General features: G+C 33.3%; 6 non-coding genes across 6 annotated transcripts; all 6 read left to right on the top strand.

Annotated features, from left to right (window-relative positions):
• Window positions 1–4,699: 4,699 nt before the first annotated feature.
• On the top strand, window positions 4,700–4,780 carry TRNAL-AAG (transfer RNA leucine (anticodon AAG)). Its single transcript has one exon. It is a non-coding gene; the product is annotated as a tRNA-Leu (tRNA).
• A 10,796-nt stretch (window positions 4,781–15,576) lies between these two features.
• On the top strand, window positions 15,577–15,657 carry TRNAL-AAG (transfer RNA leucine (anticodon AAG)). The gene has a single exon. It is a non-coding gene; the product is annotated as a tRNA-Leu (tRNA).
• Window positions 15,658–16,962: 1,305 nt separating this feature from the next.
• On the top strand, window positions 16,963–17,043 carry TRNAL-AAG (transfer RNA leucine (anticodon AAG)). Its single transcript has one exon. It is a non-coding gene; the product is annotated as a tRNA-Leu (tRNA).
• Window positions 17,044–17,440: 397 nt separating this feature from the next.
• On the top strand, window positions 17,441–17,521 carry TRNAL-AAG (transfer RNA leucine (anticodon AAG)). Its single transcript has one exon. It is a non-coding gene; the product is annotated as a tRNA-Leu (tRNA).
• A 398-nt stretch (window positions 17,522–17,919) lies between these two features.
• On the top strand, window positions 17,920–18,000 carry TRNAL-AAG (transfer RNA leucine (anticodon AAG)). Its single transcript has one exon. It is a non-coding gene; the product is annotated as a tRNA-Leu (tRNA).
• Window positions 18,001–18,397: 397 nt separating this feature from the next.
• On the top strand, window positions 18,398–18,478 carry TRNAL-AAG (transfer RNA leucine (anticodon AAG)). Its single transcript has one exon. It is a non-coding gene; the product is annotated as a tRNA-Leu (tRNA).
• The last annotated feature ends 219 nt before the right edge of the window (window positions 18,479–18,697 follow it).

Here is an 18,697-nt window from a genome sequence, read left to right as displayed (position 1 = left end):
AAAATAAGAATTTTTTAAATGATATAATAAATTGATAAAATAGAAAATATTAAAATATGAGTGAATAATAGTCTAAAATGTGATACTTGAAAAAAAATGAATGAAACAAACAAAACCAAAATGAAAGAAAAAAACAATAACATATGTTCTAGACAAACAAATTGTATAGAAAAATAATTTGAAATATATACTTTTCAACAATAACAAAATATTACTTTAATTTAATAAACCATTAATTCATAAATAGAATTGTTATTTATTAATTAATTAATTGACAAAGGAGTGTTGGGTGAGTGGAGTTTTCTTATTAATTTATTATTTTTTACTTTATGTATTTTACTAATTAATAAGATTTACTTTTTATTTATTTAGAAATAATATGTACTGTTTTTTCTAAATAGTCTTAAAGAATGGGTGAGTGGAGATTTATATTAATTAATTGATTATTTATTAATTAGTAATGTTTGTATTTTATATTAGTGAGTGTGTATTTTATTAATCAATTTATTATTATTAAGTATGAATATTTCTATTTTATTATTTATTATAGATTTTGGGGGAAATTTTTTATAAAAGAAGTTATAGGATTATAATTCAGTATGATTATTAATGAATATTAAGTATTTATATATTATTATTATTAATTATTAATTTATTATTTAAATGAAAACATATCAAGTTAGTGAGGTAATCAATATTAAATAAATAACTATAGAGAATTAATTCAAAGAAAAAATATCAAATTAGTGGAATAATTATTATTTAATAAATAAATAAAATAAATATAACAAATTACGTAATTGACCTCTATTTTAGCGCAATAAATTATTAAGTTGCTTAACAACTTTTATATAGAAGATATATATAAGATTACAATAAATCCAATTCATTCATAAATATTGATAAATAGTTAAAAACATATTTGAATTGGAAAAATTAGAACAAAAAGTGATAAAAAAATAAAAGAAAAAGAAAATATAAGTGGAAAAATAGAAATACTCAAAAGAAAAGAGAACGATTAAATAAATTGATAAAATAGAAAAAATCGACAATATACTTAAAAAAGAAAATAAGAATTTTTTAAATGATATAATAAATTGATAAAATAGAAAATATAAAAACATGAGTGAATAATAGACTAAAATGTGATACTTGACAAAAAAAATTAATTTAAGAAACAAAATCAAAATGAAAGACAAAACAATAACATAAGTTCTAGACAAACAAATTGTATAAAAAAATAATTTGAAATATATACTTTTCAACCATAATAAAATATTATTTTAATTTAATAAATCATTAATTTATAAATAGAATTGTTAGTTCTTTCTTAATTAATTGACAATGGAGTGTTGGGTGAGTGGAGTTTTCTTATTAATTTATTATCATTTAATTTATATATTTTACTAATTACTAAGATTTACTTTTTATTTAAATAGAATTAATATTTACTGTTTCTTTAAATAGTTTTAAAGAGTGGATGAGTGGAGTTTTAAATTAATTAATTAATTATTTATTAATTAGTAATTTTTGCATTTTATATTGGTGACTGTGTAATTTATTAAATAATTTATTATTATTAACTAGTAATATTTGTATTTTATTATAGATTTTGGGGGAAATTCTTTATAAAAGAAATTATAGAATTATAATTTAGTATGATTATTTATGAATATTATATATATATATATATATATATATATATATATATATATATATATATATATATATATATATATATATATATATAAACTTATTATTTAAAAGAAAACATATCAAGTTAGTGGGGTAATCATTATTAAATAAATAACTATAGAAAGTTAATTCAAATAAAAAATATCAAGTTAGAGGAATAATTATTATTAACTAAATAAAATAAATAAATATAACAAATTACATTATTGACCTCTATTTTGGCGCAATAAATTATTAAGTGATTTAACAACTTTTATATACAAAATATATATAAGATACATTAAATTCAATTCATTCATAAATATTGATAAATAGTTAAAAATAAATTTGAATTGGAAAAATTAGGATAAAAAGTGATAAAAGATAAAAGAAAAAGATAATATAAGTGGGAAAATAGAAATACTCAAAATAAAAAATCAACAATATACTTAAAAAAGAAAATAAGAATATTTTAAATGATATAATAAATTGATAAAATGGAAAATATTAAAACATGAGTGTATAATAGACTAAAATGTGACACTTGACAAAAAATTAATGAAAGAAACAAAATCAAAATGAAAGAAAAAAAACAATAACATAAGTTCTAGACAAACAAATTGTATAGAAATATAATTTGAAATATATACTTTCCAACAATAATAAAATATTATTTTAATTTAATATATTGATGACGATTAATATTTTATTATTGTTGAAAAATATATATTTCAAATATTTTTTTATATGATTTGTTTGTCTAGAACTTATGTTATTGTTTTTTTCTTTCATTATTTTTTTTATCAAGTATCATATTTTAGTCTATTTTTCACTCAAGTTTTAATATTTTGTATTTTGTCAATTTATTATATCATTTAAAAAATTATTATTTTCTTTTTTAATTATATTGTTAATTTTTTTCTATTTTATCAATTTATTTAATCGTTCTTTTTTCTTTTGAGTATTATTTTCTTTTTCTTTTATTTTTTTATCACTTAGAGACTTTTTCTCAATGATCCCTTTAATTAATGAAATTACGATTGTGATTTTCAGCCTGAGTAAGGATGGAGCACCTAGGCCAGGTGGATTTAGAGAAATCTTTTATCACTTTTATTGGGAAATTGTTAATGTTGATATATTTTATACAGTGTTCTAATTCTTCAGCAATCATTGGATTATCCCAAATTTCAACTCAAATACCATTATTCTTTTTCCAAAAATAAAAAATGTTGACTCAACAAAAAAATTTAGACCAATAGCTTTGGCCAATTTCAAGTTCAAGATGATTTCAAATATTCTATATGAGAGGTGTGCTCAATTCATGGCATGTGTCATTTAGAAAGAACAATGAGACTTCATTTAAGGTATGAACATTAAGGACTACATTTTCATAGATATAGAGGCTATCAATCTCCTATAAAAGAAGACTTTTGGAGGTAACTTAGACATTAAGGTGATATGTGTAAGGTTTTTGGCATTCTATATTGGATCTTCCTTCTCAAGTTTTATGCAATTTTGACTTTAACAAAAAATTATGCCATTGGATCAATGCAATCATATCTTCTGCTCATTTGTAAATTTCTATAGATGTATGCTAATAAGTGAATGCAACACTTTCTTGAAATATAATGGTATGCTGTTGAAAACTGAATTAATGATACTCATTCATAAATGGATAGGTTGTTACCTCTCCACACAAATAATTTTTTTAGGGGTGGAAAAAGGGTCCGAACCGCCGAGCATTCCCATTTTGCTCGCTTTATTTCATGTGTCAAATCAAGGTTTTAGGCATGCACCCTCTACTATTTCTGCCCCTCCCTTTTTTTTTTTGCGAGCATGGACTTTAAAAGGAATTTTTGGAATGTTTAAGCTTTAAGAGTGTAGGCTTGTCGAGTCCGTCTTGCTCTGTTTTTTTCTGGCTTTTGTAAATGGGTCTAAATGGACAGACATGTTAGTTTCTCACCCCTAATTTTATTTTCATATTTTTAATCAAAGTTTTTCATGTGATACATCTCCTAGGGTTTTCTCCTACATAAATTCCTAAGGAATTAAAGGATACCTGCTCTATTTTACATGCTAAAAATGCAAATGTCATTCTAAGGAAATCGTCCTCCACATATATTCCATATAAATTGATTTTGAAGAAATTGAACCTTAGTTTTGATACCATTTCAAAACTTCTTAGTACAACTTTAAAGAACCACAATTCATCCACATCCCCTTTACCCACAAATATGGAGTCATCCGCAAATTGTGGAATTCAGAAAGGCAATTTCTCGTTAACTTTATAACCATTTAAAATCCATTTTCAAAACAAATTGTTTTACAAAAACGAAGTTTGAAAAGCTTTTGTAAATACAAATAGAGTAAAAGTCGTAGAAATTAGAAAACATAATTGTAGCGAAAATAAATTACTAGAAATAAAAAAGTTAATGGATAAGAGAAAACACCAGAATTATAGAGGTTTGATCTTAATGAAGTGATATTGTTCTCTCCCAAAGAATTCCTCCTTGAGAGTTTTCACTATCTTAAGATCTTTTAATAGGATATATCCACGAACCTCCTTATATAAGGATTAGAGTTTTTCAATAGCTAACTTTTCAACCAAGACACATTTTTTAGTTCAGAGATCTCCACAACCATATAAAAACTTTTTAACAATAGACTAAGCTCACAAACAGGCTTTGAGTTTTTAAATTACAGACATATGACTTGAGAAGCTTGTATCCAACTGATCCTCTTTCTCCTAAAATCCATTCTTCCCAACATATAATTCAAATAACTCCAATCTAAACAATCATATGCCTTCTCAAAAAGTCTATTTTAAATAGTATTCACTTATCCATTCTTCACTTCGAAAAATATATGACTTTATTAGTCACCGCCACACCATCTAAAATATGTCTATTTGGAATAAATGTTGGTTATTTTAATCATTTTATCCGGGAGGAATTTTATGGTTTCTTCAATTGACTTACATCAACATGGAGAATAAATTACTTTCTTAAAATTAATAACCACCAAAGTTGAGATGGCTGAATTGGTCTAAGGCGCCAGATTAAGGTTCTGGTCCGAAAGGGCGTGGGTTTAAATCCCACTCTCAACATTAATTTATTTTTGTGTATAAGAAAATTCAACTTCAGTTTTTTTTCTTTCTAGTTTGACGTAATCTCAATATTTTGCTTTTTTTTGTATAAAAAAATTCAATTTCAATTTTTTTTTGGTAAAAAGTGATGCATGTAAGAACAAAAATTGTTCTACAACAGATTCCATGATTTTGATGATAACAAAGGATGAAACCAAAAATGGCACCCTAACGAAAAGTTTCTAAGTGTGCAGGGTTCTAAGGAAAGAAGGAAGAAATCATCAGATACAGAATCATATCAGATACAAATTATCAGAAGACCAGAAGCATCTGAAGTAGAAACACGTTCAAGAAAGTCTAACTCTGAGCAAAACAGCAAAGTATCAAAAGCATCTGAACAAGAAGTACGCTCTAGAAGTTCTGACTCTGAACAACGTATGTCAAACTCCAGAAGTTCTCAGCGCTATCTGAAGTAACCATCAGAACTCAAAAGAGATCAACATCAGAAGTTAGATAGCAAGATTCCAAGATCTCCAGAAACACGAAGACTCTGATTATGGAATTGCTAAATAAGGAAGAGTAACGTTAACTTCAAATAAAGTTATGGAAATGGACTTCCTAATACAGAAAGAGACGTTAACTCCAAATTCAAATGAATAGGAACTATTTTTGGAAAGTAATCATTCAAGAAGAGAAAGATGCTTTGGCAACAAGCAACATAAGTTATGGCACTAATTATTATTCAAGAGTTATTATCTGCTATGATTTTTCAACGGATCCTTCTCTTCTATATAAAGGACTGCAAATCAACATTGAGAGGCACAAGTACAACATCACAAGATTTTACTGAAACATCAATTTTAAGAGGTTAGAGAAAGCAAGCATACAAAAACAATCTTCATCTCTCTCAACATTTCACAAAGCTTTTGCTTGAAACGTTAAACACTTTGTTCTTACTGTTGTAATATTTGCTTATCTTAGAAGCACTCTAGATTACATAAGCTTTTATCTTTGTTGTATTTCCTCAAGTGACTCTGTGTAGTCTGTATACTTGAGAGGACTAAGAGATCTTTCTCTTAGACGTTGTTTGTAATCAATCTTTCAAGATTAGTGGATTAAGTCCTTGTTGAAGGCGAAATCACCTTGGCCGGGTGGACTGGAGTAGCTTTGTGTTATAAGCGAACCAGTATAAAAATCCTTGTGTGATTTTCATTTTGAAAAAGCGCTTATTTTCCAAACAATTCAACCCCCCCCCCCTTTCTTGTTTTTCTCACCTTCAATTGGTATCAGAGCTCCGGCTCTGTTATTGATTTTCTAATCAAACACTTAACAATGTAGAGAGATCCAGAACGAGAAAAACTATGGCCCACACAAATGAAAAGGATAGTTACAATGCTAAGCCTCCTGTCTTTGATGGAGAGAAATTCGATTACTGGAAAGATAGAATTGAAAGTTTCTTTCTAGGCTATGATGCTGAACTCTGGGACATTGTCACAGATGGATACAAACCTCCTGTCACAGAGGATGGAGCTGAAGTTCCCAGAAGTAAGATGTCAGATGATCAGAAGCGAGTTTTCAAGAATCATCACAAGGCCAGAACCATACTCCTCAATGCTATATCTTACAACGAGTATGAAAAGATCACCAACAGAGAAACAGCCAAAGACATACTTGACTCTCTGAGGATGACTCATGAAGGAAACTCTCAGGTCAAAGAGACAAAGGCTCTGGCGCTTATCCAGAAATATGAAGCTTTCAAAATGGAAGATGATGAAGCCATAGAGGCAATGTTCTCTAGATTCCAAACTCTGATTGCAGGTCTCAAAGTTCTAGACAAAGGATACACAACTGCAGACCACGTCAAAAAGATAGTCAGAAGTCTGCCAAAGAAATGGAGACCCATGGTTACTGCTCTGAAGTTGTCAAAGGATCTGAACAATATCAGTCTTGAAGAACTTGTCAGCTCCCTCAGAAGCCATGAGATAGAACTAGAGGAAGATGAGCCTCAGAAAAGGAACAAGTCCGTAGCATTAAAGTCCAGATATGAGAGACGCAAACCTGACAGAACCAAAGCTCTCCAGGCAGAAACTGAAGATACTGATGACTCTGAACTAGAAGATTCTGATGATGAAGAAGAATTGTCCCTCCTGACCAGAAGAGTTAAACAACTCTGGAAAAAGAGGAACAACAACTTCAGAAGACCAAGACCCAGAGGGGATCGATCAGAATCAACCTCAAAAGGTAAAACTAACAAAGATATTACTTGTTATGAATGTAAAGAAACAGGTCACTACAGAAATGAATGCCCCAAGCTAAAGAAAGACAATTCTAGAAAAGAAAGCTTCAAGAAAAATACCTTCAGGACAAAGAAAGGATTGATGGCTACCTGGGATGATAGTGAATCTGAGTCATCAGAATCTGACTCTGATGAAAAGGCCAACGTGGCACTTATGGCTACCACATCCAGGAGCAGCTCAGATGAAGAATCTGAAGAGGTATTTTCTGAACTCTCTCGATCTGATCTAGAATCATGCTTGTCAGAAACTCTTAGCTCATATCAGAAATTAAAACAAAAGCTTAAAAACATAAAAGGCTGTTTTAAAGCAAAATTTGAAGAATGTAGCAAGCTTGAGATGACAATTCTAGAGCGGGAAGATACAATCAGATCTTTAACTTTAGAAAGAGATGGAGCCAAAAGAAAAAGCTTAGAATTAGAAGAAGCATTGTCTCAAGCACCACAAACTTCAAATAAATTAATTTATGAATACGAAGAAGCCTTTCAAGAATTTCTGAAAAATGGAATAGGTAGGAGTATTATGGCATCCATGATTTATGGAGTCAGTCAGAACAATAAAAAGGGAATTGGGTATGATCCTAAGGAAGTTAAAACTTCTTCTAGTGACCAACTTAAATCTCCATTTTCATATCACTACACACACACACAAGAACACAAATTTGAAAATGCTAGAAAACCCAAAGTTATAAGAAACTCTGGGAAGACTAATCAGAAAGGACCCAAGAGATTCTGGGTACCGAAAGATAAGATTGTTTATGTTGCAGATATCCTATGCAGCAAAGTTCAGACACCAGTCATGGTACCTGGACTCTGGATGCTTGCGACACATGACGGGAAGAAAGTCTATGTTCCAAAGTCTGGAACTTAAAGACGCTGGATTTGTAGGTTTCGGAGGAGATCAGAAAGGAAGGATCAGAGGCTCCGGAACTATTGGTAATGGTACTCTTCCCTCTATATCTGATGTCCTTTATGTAGAAGGATTAATGCATAACTTATTATCCATAAGTCAATTAAGTGATAATGGTTATGATGTAATCTTTAATCAAAAAACATGTAAAGCCATAAATCAAAACAATGGTTCAGTCCTATTCACAGGCAAGAGGAAAAACAACATTTATAAAATCAATCTTTCTGATTTAAAAGAACAAAATGTCAAATGTCTGATGACTGTTCACGAAGAGCAATGGGTGTGGCATAGACGCTTGGGCCACATTAGCATGAGGAAACTTTCTCAGCTAAATAAACTCGAGTTAGTCAGAGGCCTACCTAAACTGAAGTTTTCTTCAGATGCTCTGTGTGAAACATGTCAGAAAGGAAAATTTTCAAAAACAACCTTTAAAAAGAAAAATGTTGTTTCTACCTCTAAGCCTCTGGAACTTCTCCACATTGACTTATTTGGTCATGTGAAAACAGCATCAGTCAATGGAAAGAAGTATGGACTAGTCATTGTTGATGATTACAGTCGCTGGACATGGGTGAAATTCCTAAAGCACAAGAGTGAGTCTCACTCTGTATTCACTAGTTTCTGCTCCAAAGTGCAAAAAGAATTTGACTCTAAAATTATTAGAGTCAGAAGTGATCATGGTGGAGAATTTGAAAACAAAGATTTTGAGGAATTATTTGACTCTAATGGAATATCCCATGATTTCTCCTGCCCTAGAACTCCACAACAAAATGGAGTTGTAGAGAGGAAGAATAGGACACTCCAAGAGATGGCCAGAACCATGATCAATGAATCTAATGTGGCAAAGCACTTTTGGGCAGAAGCTGTAAATACAGCATGTTACATTCAGAATAGAATCTCTATAAGACCTATTCTGGAAAAGACTCCCTATGAACTGTGTAAAGGAAGAAAACCAAACATTTCATATTTTCATCCTTTTGGATGTTCTTGCTTTATCTTAAACACTAAAGAACATCTGAACAAGTTCGATTCCAAAGCACAGAAAGGTATTATGTTGGGATACTCAGAACGCTCTAAAGGCTATAGAGTATACAACACAGAAACCAAAATTGTGGAAGAATCAATTCATGTCAGATTTGATGATAAGCTTGACCCTGAAAAGTCAAAGCTAGTTGAAAATTTTGCAGATTTAGAAATCACTCTTGCAGGATCTGATAAAACTCCAGAAGCAACTGTCACTCAGAACTCTGAAGAAATTAAATCCCCAGAAATCCCAAAGAAAGTTAAAAGTCGTATCAATGTATCTGAAGATTTGATTCTGGGAAACAAAGACGAACCTGTTAGAACCAGATCTACCTTCAGGACCTCTGAAGATACTCCTCTGGGACTAGTGTCTCTGATTGAGCCTACGTCCTGTGATGAAGCACTTCAAGATAACGACTGGGTTTCAGCCATGCAAGAAGAATTAGATCAATTCACAAAGAATGATGTCTGGGATCTTGTTCCAAAGCCCAGAGGCACTCACGTTATTGGAACCAGATGGGTATTCAGAAACAAGCTGAATGAGAAAGGAGAAGTCGTTAGAAACAAAGCTCGACTGGTAGCTCAAGGTTATAGTCAACAAGAAGGTATTGATTATAATGAAACTTTTGCTCCAGTCGCAAGGTTAGAATCTATTCGTCTTCTTGTATCTTTTGCTATTAACCATTCTATTAAATTATATCAAATGGATGTCAAGAGTGCATTCCTTAATGGTTATATATCAGAAGAAGTGTATGTCAACCAACCTCCAGGTTTTGAAAATCCAAATTTTCCAGAATATGTTTTTAAACTTAAAAAATCTTTATATGGACTTAAACAAGCTCCCAGAGCTTGGTATGAACGTTTAAGCAATTTTCTTCTGGAACACAATTTTATCAGAGGGAAAGTTGACTCCACACTTTTCTGTAAGAACCTTAACAATGATCTCATGATATGCCAGATATACGTTGATGATATTATTTTTGGTTCAGTTAACGCCTCTGTTTGTCAAGAATTCTCTAAGTTAATGCAGGCAGAATTTGAAATGAGCTTAATGCAAGAACTAAAGTTCTTTCTGGGAATTCAAATTAACCAAACTTCAGAAGCTACATATGTTCATCAAAGCAAATATATTAAAGATGTTCTGAAGAAATTTGACATGGCTGACTGCAACTCTGCAAAAACTCCAATGCATCCAACATGCATTCTTGAAAAGGAAGAAGTAAGCGCAAAGGTTTGTCAGAAGATCTATCGAGGTATGATAGGCTCTCTTCTCTATCTGACTGCTACTCGTCCTGATATTCTCTTTAGTGTCTGTCTCTGTGCCAGATTCCAATCAGATCCTAGAGAATCTCATTTAACAGCAGTTAAGAGAATTCTCAAGTATCTGAAAGGAACTCCTAACCTGGGCCTGATGTATAAGAAAACATAAGAGTATAGACTTTCTGGTTACTGTGATGCAGATTATGCAGGAGATAGACTAGAACGAAAAAGCACATCTGGAAATTGCCAGCTTCTGGGAAACAATCTAATATCCTGGGCTAGCAAAAGACAGTCAACTATCGCTCTATCAACTGCAGAAGCAGAATATATCTCAGCATCACTGTGCACAACTCAGATGCTCTGGATGAAGCATCAGTTAGAAGATATGCAAATCTTTGAGAGTAACATTCCTATCTTCTGTGATAATACTGCTGCCATTTGTCTAAGTAAGAATCCCATTCTACATTCCAGAGCTAAACACATTGAAATAAAACATCATTTTATCAGAGACTATGTTCAGAAAGGGATAGTAACATTGAAGTTCATTGATACAGATCATCAATGGGCAGATATCTTTACTAAGCCTCTAGCTGAAGATAGATATCTTTTTATCTTAGAAAATCTGAACATTCGAAATTGCCCTGAATGAAGTGTGGCTCTGAAGATGTAAAATGAGACTCTGACATAAACAAATGTGTTTCTGCCTCTGACTCTGATACTTCTACCAGTTAAGAAGATATCTGAGTTAGAAATCTCCAGGAACCAATCCTTTGGTATTCCTGAAGATCAGATACATCAACACGTGGAGCACTTAGCGTCTAACCCTAGAACTTCTAGACAGCTGTCCAGAAGAAAAACGTTTAAGATCTCCTCGAGCAGTGTGCATACTGTTGGGATTAGACATTCATTAATGAGCCTTAATCATTTTTCCCCCAAGCGTGCTAACTTGTGCTTTGTGCTAACGCTGAATAGTGTGTCGTTTTGCATGTGTTTTTCGTTTAGGGTATTTAAACACTTTTCTCACATTTCACACACTTATCACTCTCACTCACTCTCAAACCCTCTCTGAAGCATTTCTACAAACTCTTCATCTTCACCTTCATCTTCATCAACTATGGATGCTCAACAACAACAAGTTTTCAACTTTTCTCAGCAAATGGAATCCAACACCACTGCCCAAAGTTCAAGCATTCCAACTCCAACTGTTACAGGCGTTTCCATTACTCCAGTGTACAAGGAACCCCATATTCTTGATCGTCAACCTCACATTAACCTAGCAACTCCCTTTGAGGGACTGGATGTGTTATGTGAAACACTGGTGGACTTCGACAACATGAGGAGAAATGGAGTAGATCTTACTGAAGAACTCCGTATACAAGGGTGGGAAAACTACTTCCAAAGGCTTTATGGCCCTGTTTACCCAAATCTCATCAAAGAATTCTGGAGATTTGCTGATGCTGATGACCACTTCATCGTCTCCTTCGTATTGGGGGTAAAGATAGTAATTACTGAAAAGTCAATTGCTTCTTTACTAAACATGGAGAAAACTGGAGGAAAAAGGATTTACAACATCAACCCTAGGTCAAGGCGCATTGCTGAAGTAATCAATCCAACCATCTTCAAACTTAACACTGAAGGAAATCCTTCAAAGAACAAAGAGCTTCATCAGAACCTCAGAGTATGGCTCAAGATCATTCTGGGAACCATTCATCATCGCCCAGCATCAAACTCCTCTGACTACATCAATGCAGATCAGAAGTGCATTCTTTATTGCATTCATAAGGGTGTAAAGTTCTGCCTTCCTGCACTTCTCTTCAGATATCTCAGAGACTCTGTAAGGGAGACAAGAAACAACATGAAACCCAGATCCTACATCCCTCTGGGAAGGCTTATATCTGATGTTTCCATTGAGAATGGGTTGGTAGATCATCTGGAGAAGAACAGGCTGATGGAAGATCTGGCGATAGATACTGGAAGACCTTTGAACGCCAGAAATCTCAAGAGTATGGGAATTCTGAAGAAGATTCAAGTCAGACCCACTATGGATACCTTCTGGGATGCCTTGAAAGATCAGAGGAAGCTACCCCATGGTCTTGCAAGGTTCTTCAAGAATGAACATGTAGATGCAATCCTCCACTACATGCAGCGTCTGAAGGATGAAGGAGTCGACATCTCTGACTTCAGACTGGATGAGTGTCTAGAGTCAGAAGAAGACTTTGTCAGATTCAAAAGAGGTCCCTCTAAGAATAAGTCTTCAAAGGCAAAGAGAGAAAGAATAGGAGAAACTTCTGGAATCAGTTCTCCAGCGCCTCTGCAAGAAACTACTGGTACGTCTGCTCCCTCTATTCCCTCTGAACAACTTATGGCTTCTTCTAATCCTCTCCCAACACCACCCATATACACAACCTCTGAAACCCCACCTTCTACAACCAAAACCTCACTACCTCCACCTCAAATTAATCTTGCCCAAACATCTTTACCACGTTCTGAAGAAATGAACCAAACCACTTCCTCTTCATCATCCTCAGCCCCAGAACCACCTCCATACCTTGACATCTCCTCTGACCAAGAATACTCTGACCCTAACTCTCCAACCTTAGCCCAAATTCAGGCTCAAAACCGTGCTTCACAACAACCAACACAATCTGAAGCAACTTCACCTCCCCCAGAACAAACAACCAACATACCTTCTGAAGACCAACCTTCTGAAACTCAACCCTCTGACCTCCACACCTCTGATATCACCCCTCTAAACACCTCAGCTGAACCTGAACCTGAACCTGAAGCTGAACCTGAACCTCTAACATTAAATCTCAGCCCTCCAACCTCTTCACCTCAAACCTCTGAACCTAACCTTTCTGTACCTACCCTTGAGGAAGCCATAATGCTGGTCGCAGGGGCTTCAGTACAAAAGGTCAAGTCTCTGACCATTAACTCTGAAGTCAGTGATGATCCTGACTCTGTAAGGACACACTGGAACAGAGTCATTGGCTGGATGACCTCTGAGGCTTTTAGACTGAAGAACATCTCTGAACAAGTCAGAAATGGCTACATCAGAGATGCTGAGGTAAGACTCCAGGAAAGACTTGCAAGAGAGGCTGAAGCTAGAAGGCTAGAGGAAGAGAGATTGGCAAAGGAAGCTGAAGAAGAAGCTAGAAGGCTAGAGGAAGAAAGGGCAAAGAAAGCTGAAGCTAAAGCTCTGGCCGATGCTGCTGCTGCTGCCGAAGCTGAAGCACAGGCTGCTGCTGAAGCTGAAGCACAGGCTGCTGCTGAAGCTGAAGCAAAGGCCGCTGCTGAAGCACAGCAGGCTCTGACTCAGGGGGAGTCTTCCTCTTCTGTTATTCCTATGGTTCTCCAGACGCTTGAAGAACTCAAGAACGATCAGAAGGAACTTCGTACCAGAATGGATAAACAAGACTCTGTCAACGACAACATTCAGAACATGCTGGCTCTATTGCTTCAGAGAATGCCTCCGCCTCCCAACCCCTAGGCACTTAGGATTTTGTTTGCTTGTTGTTTTTGCCTTCTTTGTTTCTGATGTTTACTTGTTCCTTTTGCCTCTGTTGCTTTTTATCTGAATACAATGTTTTTCTCTTGAATTATTATTATTTTTGCTATGTCTTTTTGATTCTGACAAAAAGGGGGAGAAGTCATTAATAGCTCTGATGAAAATACTGTCTAAATACCTAAGCACTCTGCAACATATTTTTCTTAAAAATAAATTTATCTAACACTAGACTTAAGAAATTGCAGAAAGTATCAAGAAACCTCATTGCTTGGAAGCTCTGGTAAGAACTTCTGAACTCCCTAGCCTATCTCAGGGGGAGCTCTTGTCTATCTGATCAGATATTGTTTATGTTTCATTTGCTAATTAAGTTTGTTTTGTCATCATCAAAAAGGGGGAGATTGTAAGAACAAAAATTGTTCTACAACAGATTCCATGATTTTGATGATAACAAAGGATGAAACCAAAAATGGCACCCTAACGAAAAGTTTCTAAGTGTGCAGGGTTCTAAGGAAAGAAGGAAGAAATCATCAGATACAGAATCATATCAGATACAAATTATCAGAAGACCAGAAGCATCTGAAGTAGAAACACGTTCAAGAAAGTCTAACTCTGAGCAAAACAGCAAAGTATCAGAAGCATCTGAACAAGAAGTACGCTCTAGAAGTTCTGACTCTGAACAACGTATGTCAAACTCCAGAAGTTCTCAGCGCTATCTGAAGTAACCATCAGAACTCAAAAGAGATCAACATCAGAAGTTAGATAGCAAGATTCCAAGATCTCCAGAAACACGAAGACTCTGATTATGGAATTGCTAAATAAGGAAGAGTAACGTTAACTTCAAATAAAGTTATGGAAATGGACTTCCTAATACAGAAAGAGACGTTAACTCCAAATTCAAATGAATAGGAACTATTTTTGGAAAGTAATCATTCAAGAAGAGAAAGATGCTTTGGCAACAAGCAACATAAGTTATGGCACTAATTATTATTCAAGAGTTATTATCTGCTATGATTTTTCAACGGATCCTTCTCTTCTATATAAAGGACTGCAAATCAACATTGAGAGGCACAAGTACAACATCACAAGATTTTACTGAAACATCAATTTTAAGAGGTTAGAGAAAGCAAGCATACAAAAACAATCTTCATCTCTCTCAACATTTCACAAAGCTTTTGCTTGAAACGTTAAACACTTTGTTCTTACTGTTGTAATATTTGCTTATCTTAGAAGCACTCTAGATTACATAAGCTTTTATCTTTGTTGTATTTCCTCAAGTGACTCTGTGTAGTCTGTATACTTGAGAGGACTAAGAGATCTTTCTCTTAGACGTTGTTTGTAATTAATCTTTCAAGATTAGTGGATTAAGTCCTTGTTGAAGGCGAAATCACCTTGGCCGGGTGGACTGGAGTAGCTTTGTGTTATAAGCGAACCAGTATAAAAATCCTTGTGTGATTTTCATTTTGAAAAAGCGCTTATTTTCCAAACAATTCAAACCCCCCCCCCCTTTCTTGTTTTTCTCACCTCCAATGCAAACATCACAATCGTGTATAAGAAAATTTGAACTCTCTGTTTTTTTTGTTGAAAATTTATGCAAATATCACGAGCTAGTTTGACGTACTTCAGTTTGTTATTAACTAAGATAAAGAGAAACAAGCAAAGTTCTTGAAATGGATCAACCTATTGGTGTACGATCAAATGTTGTTGTATTGAAAAAAGAGGATAAGAATATGATCCATTAAAAATAACATATGTTATAAGTTTTTTTTGCATCTTCTATGGTGTGTATCCCATTTCAATTGACATACTTGTAAGGGCCAATCACCAAAGTTGAGATGGCCAAGTTGGACTAAGGCGCCAGATTAAGGTTCTGGTTCGAAAGGGCGTGGGTTCAAATCCTACTCTTAACATTTAACTTATTTTTGTGTATAAAAAAATTCAACTTCAATTTTTTTTTCTAGTTTGACGTAATCTCAATATTTTGCTTTTTTTTTGGTAAAAAGTGATGCAAACATCACAATCGTGTATAAAAAAATTTGAACTCTCTGTTTTTTTTTTGTTGAAAATTTATGCAAATATCACGAGCTAGTTTGACGTACTTCAGTTTGTTATTAACTAAGATAAAGAGAAACAAGCAAAGTTCTTGAAATGGATCAACCTATTGGTGTACGATCAAATGTTGTTGTATTGAAAAAAGAGGATAAGAATATGATCCATTAAGAATAGCATATGTTATAAGTTTTTTTTTTTGCATCTTCTATGGTGTGTATCACATTTCAATTGACATACTTGTAAGGGCCAATCACCAAAGTTGAGATGGCCGAGTTGGTCTAAGGCGCCAGATTAAGGTTCTGGTCCGAAAGGGATTTAACTTATTTTTGTGTATAAAAAAATTCAACTTCAGTTTTTTTTTCTAGTTTGACGTAATCTCAATATTTTGCTTTTTTTTGGTAAAAAGTGATGCAAACATCACAATCGTGTATAAAAAAATTTGAACTCTCTGTTTTTTTTTGTTGAAAATTTATGCAAATATCACGAGCTAGTTTGACGTACTTCAGTTTGTTATTAACTAAGATAAAGAGAAACAAGCAAAGTTCTTGAAATGGATCAACCTATTGGTGTACGATCAAATGTTGTTGTATTGAAAAAAGAGGATAAGAATATGATCCATTAAGAATAGCATATGTTATAAGTTTTTTTTTTGCATCTTCTATGGTGTGTATCCCATTTCAATTGACATACTTGTAAGGGCCAATCACCAAAGTTGAGATGGCCGAGTTGGTCTAAGGCGCCAGATTAAGGTTCTGGTCCGAAAGGGATTTAACTTATTTTTGTGTATAAAAAAATTCAACTTCAGTTTTTTTTTCTAGTTTGACGTAATCTCAATATTTTGCTTTTTTTTGGTAAAAAGTGATGCAAACATCACAATCGTGTATAAAAAAATTTGAACTCTCTGTTTTTTTTTGTTGAAAATTTATGCAAATATCACGAGCTAGTTTGACGTACTTCAGTTTGTTATTAACTAAGATAAAGAGAAACAAGCAAAGTTCTTGAAATGGATCAACCTATTGGTGTACGATCAAATGTTGTTGTATTGAAAAAAGAGGATAAGAATATGATCCATTAAGAATAGCATATGTTATAAGTTTTTTTTTGCATCTTCTATGGTGTGTATCCTATTTCAATTGACATACTTGTAAGGGCCAATCACCAAAGTTGAGATGGCCGAGTTGGTCTAAGGCGCCAGATTAAGGTTCTGGTCCGAAAGGGCGTGGGTTCAAATCCCACTCTCAACATTTAACTTATTTTTGTGTATAAAAAAATTCAACTTCAGTTTTTTTTTCTAGTTTGACGTAATCTCAATATTTTGCTTTTTTTTTGGTAAAAAGTGATGCAAACATCACAATCGTGTATAAAAAAATTTGAACTCTCTGTTTTTTTTTTGTTGAAAATTTATGCAAATATCACGAGCTAGTTTGACGTACTTCAGTTTGTTATTAACTAAGATAAAGAGAAACAAGCAAAGTTCTTGAAATGGATCAACCTATTGGTGTACGATCAAATGTTGTTGTATTGAAAAAAGAGGATAAGAATATGATCCATTAAGAATAGCATATGTTATAAGTTTTTTTTGCATCTTCTATGGTGTGTATCACATTTCAATTGACATACTTGTAAGGGCCAATCACCAAAGTTGAGATGGCCGAGTTGGTCTAAGGCGCCAGATTAAGGTTCTGGTCCGAAAGGGCGTGGGTTCAAATCCCACTCTCAACATTTAACTTATTTTTGTGTATAAAAAAATTCAACTTCAGTTTTTTTTTCAAGTTTGACGTAATCTCAATATTTTGCTTTTTTTTTGGTGAAAAGTGATGCAAACATCACAATCGTGTATAAAAAAATTTGAACTCTCTATTTTTTTTTGTCGAAAATTTATGCAAATATCACGAGCTAGTTTGACGTACTTCAGTTTGTTATTAACTAAGATAAAGAGAAACAAGCAAAGTTCTTGAAATGGATCAACCCATTGGTGTACGATCAAATGTTGTTGTATTGAAAAAAGAGGATAAGAATATGATCCATTAAGAATAGCATATGTTATAAGTTTTTTTTTTGCATCTTCTATGGTGTGTATCCCATTTCAATTGACATACTTGTAAGGGCCAATCACCAAAGTTGAGATGGCCGAGTTGGTCTAAGGCGCCAGATTAAGGTTCTGGTCCGAAAGGGCGTGGGTTCAAATCCCACTCTCAACATTTAACTTATTTTTGTGTATAAAAAAATTCAACTTTAGTTTTTTTTTTCTAGTTTGACGTAATCTCAATATTTTGCTTTTTTTTGGTAAAAAGTGATGCAAACATCACAATCGTGTATAAAAAAATTTGAACTCTCTGTTTTTTTTTTGTTGAAAATTTATGCAAATATCACGAGCTAGTTTGACGTACTTCAGTTTGTTATTAACTAAGATAAAGAGAAACAAGCAAAGTTCTTGAAATGGATCAACCTATTGGTGTACGATCAAATGTTGTTGTATTGAAAAAAGAGGATAAGAATATGATCCATTAAGAATAGCATATGTTATAAGTTTTTTTTGCATCTTCTATGGTGTGTATCACATTTCAATTGACATACTTGTAAGGGCTAATCACCAAAGTTGAGATGGCCGAGTTGGTCTAAGGCGCCAGATTAAGGTTCTGGTCCAAAAGGGCGTGGGTTCAAATCCCACTCTCAACATTTAACTTATTTTTGTGTATAAAAAAATTCAACTTCAGTTTTTTTTTCTAGTTTGACGTAATCTCAATATTTTTCTTTTTTTTTGGTAAAAAGTGATGCAAACATCACAATCGTGTATAAAAAAATTTGAACTCTCTGTTTTTTTTTTGTCGAAAATTTATGCAAATATCACGAGCTAGTTTGACGTACTTCAGTTTGTTATTAACTAAGATAAAGAGA

Source organism: Lathyrus oleraceus, chromosome 3 (genome assembly GCF_024323335.1).
Source record: "Lathyrus oleraceus cultivar Zhongwan6 chromosome 3, CAAS_Psat_ZW6_1.0, whole genome shotgun sequence".
Classification (NCBI taxonomy): Eukaryota; Viridiplantae; Streptophyta; class Magnoliopsida; order Fabales; family Fabaceae; genus Lathyrus; species Lathyrus oleraceus.
The sequence above is the reverse complement of the archived record's forward strand: the minus strand, read 5'-3'. Positions and strand labels throughout refer to the sequence as shown.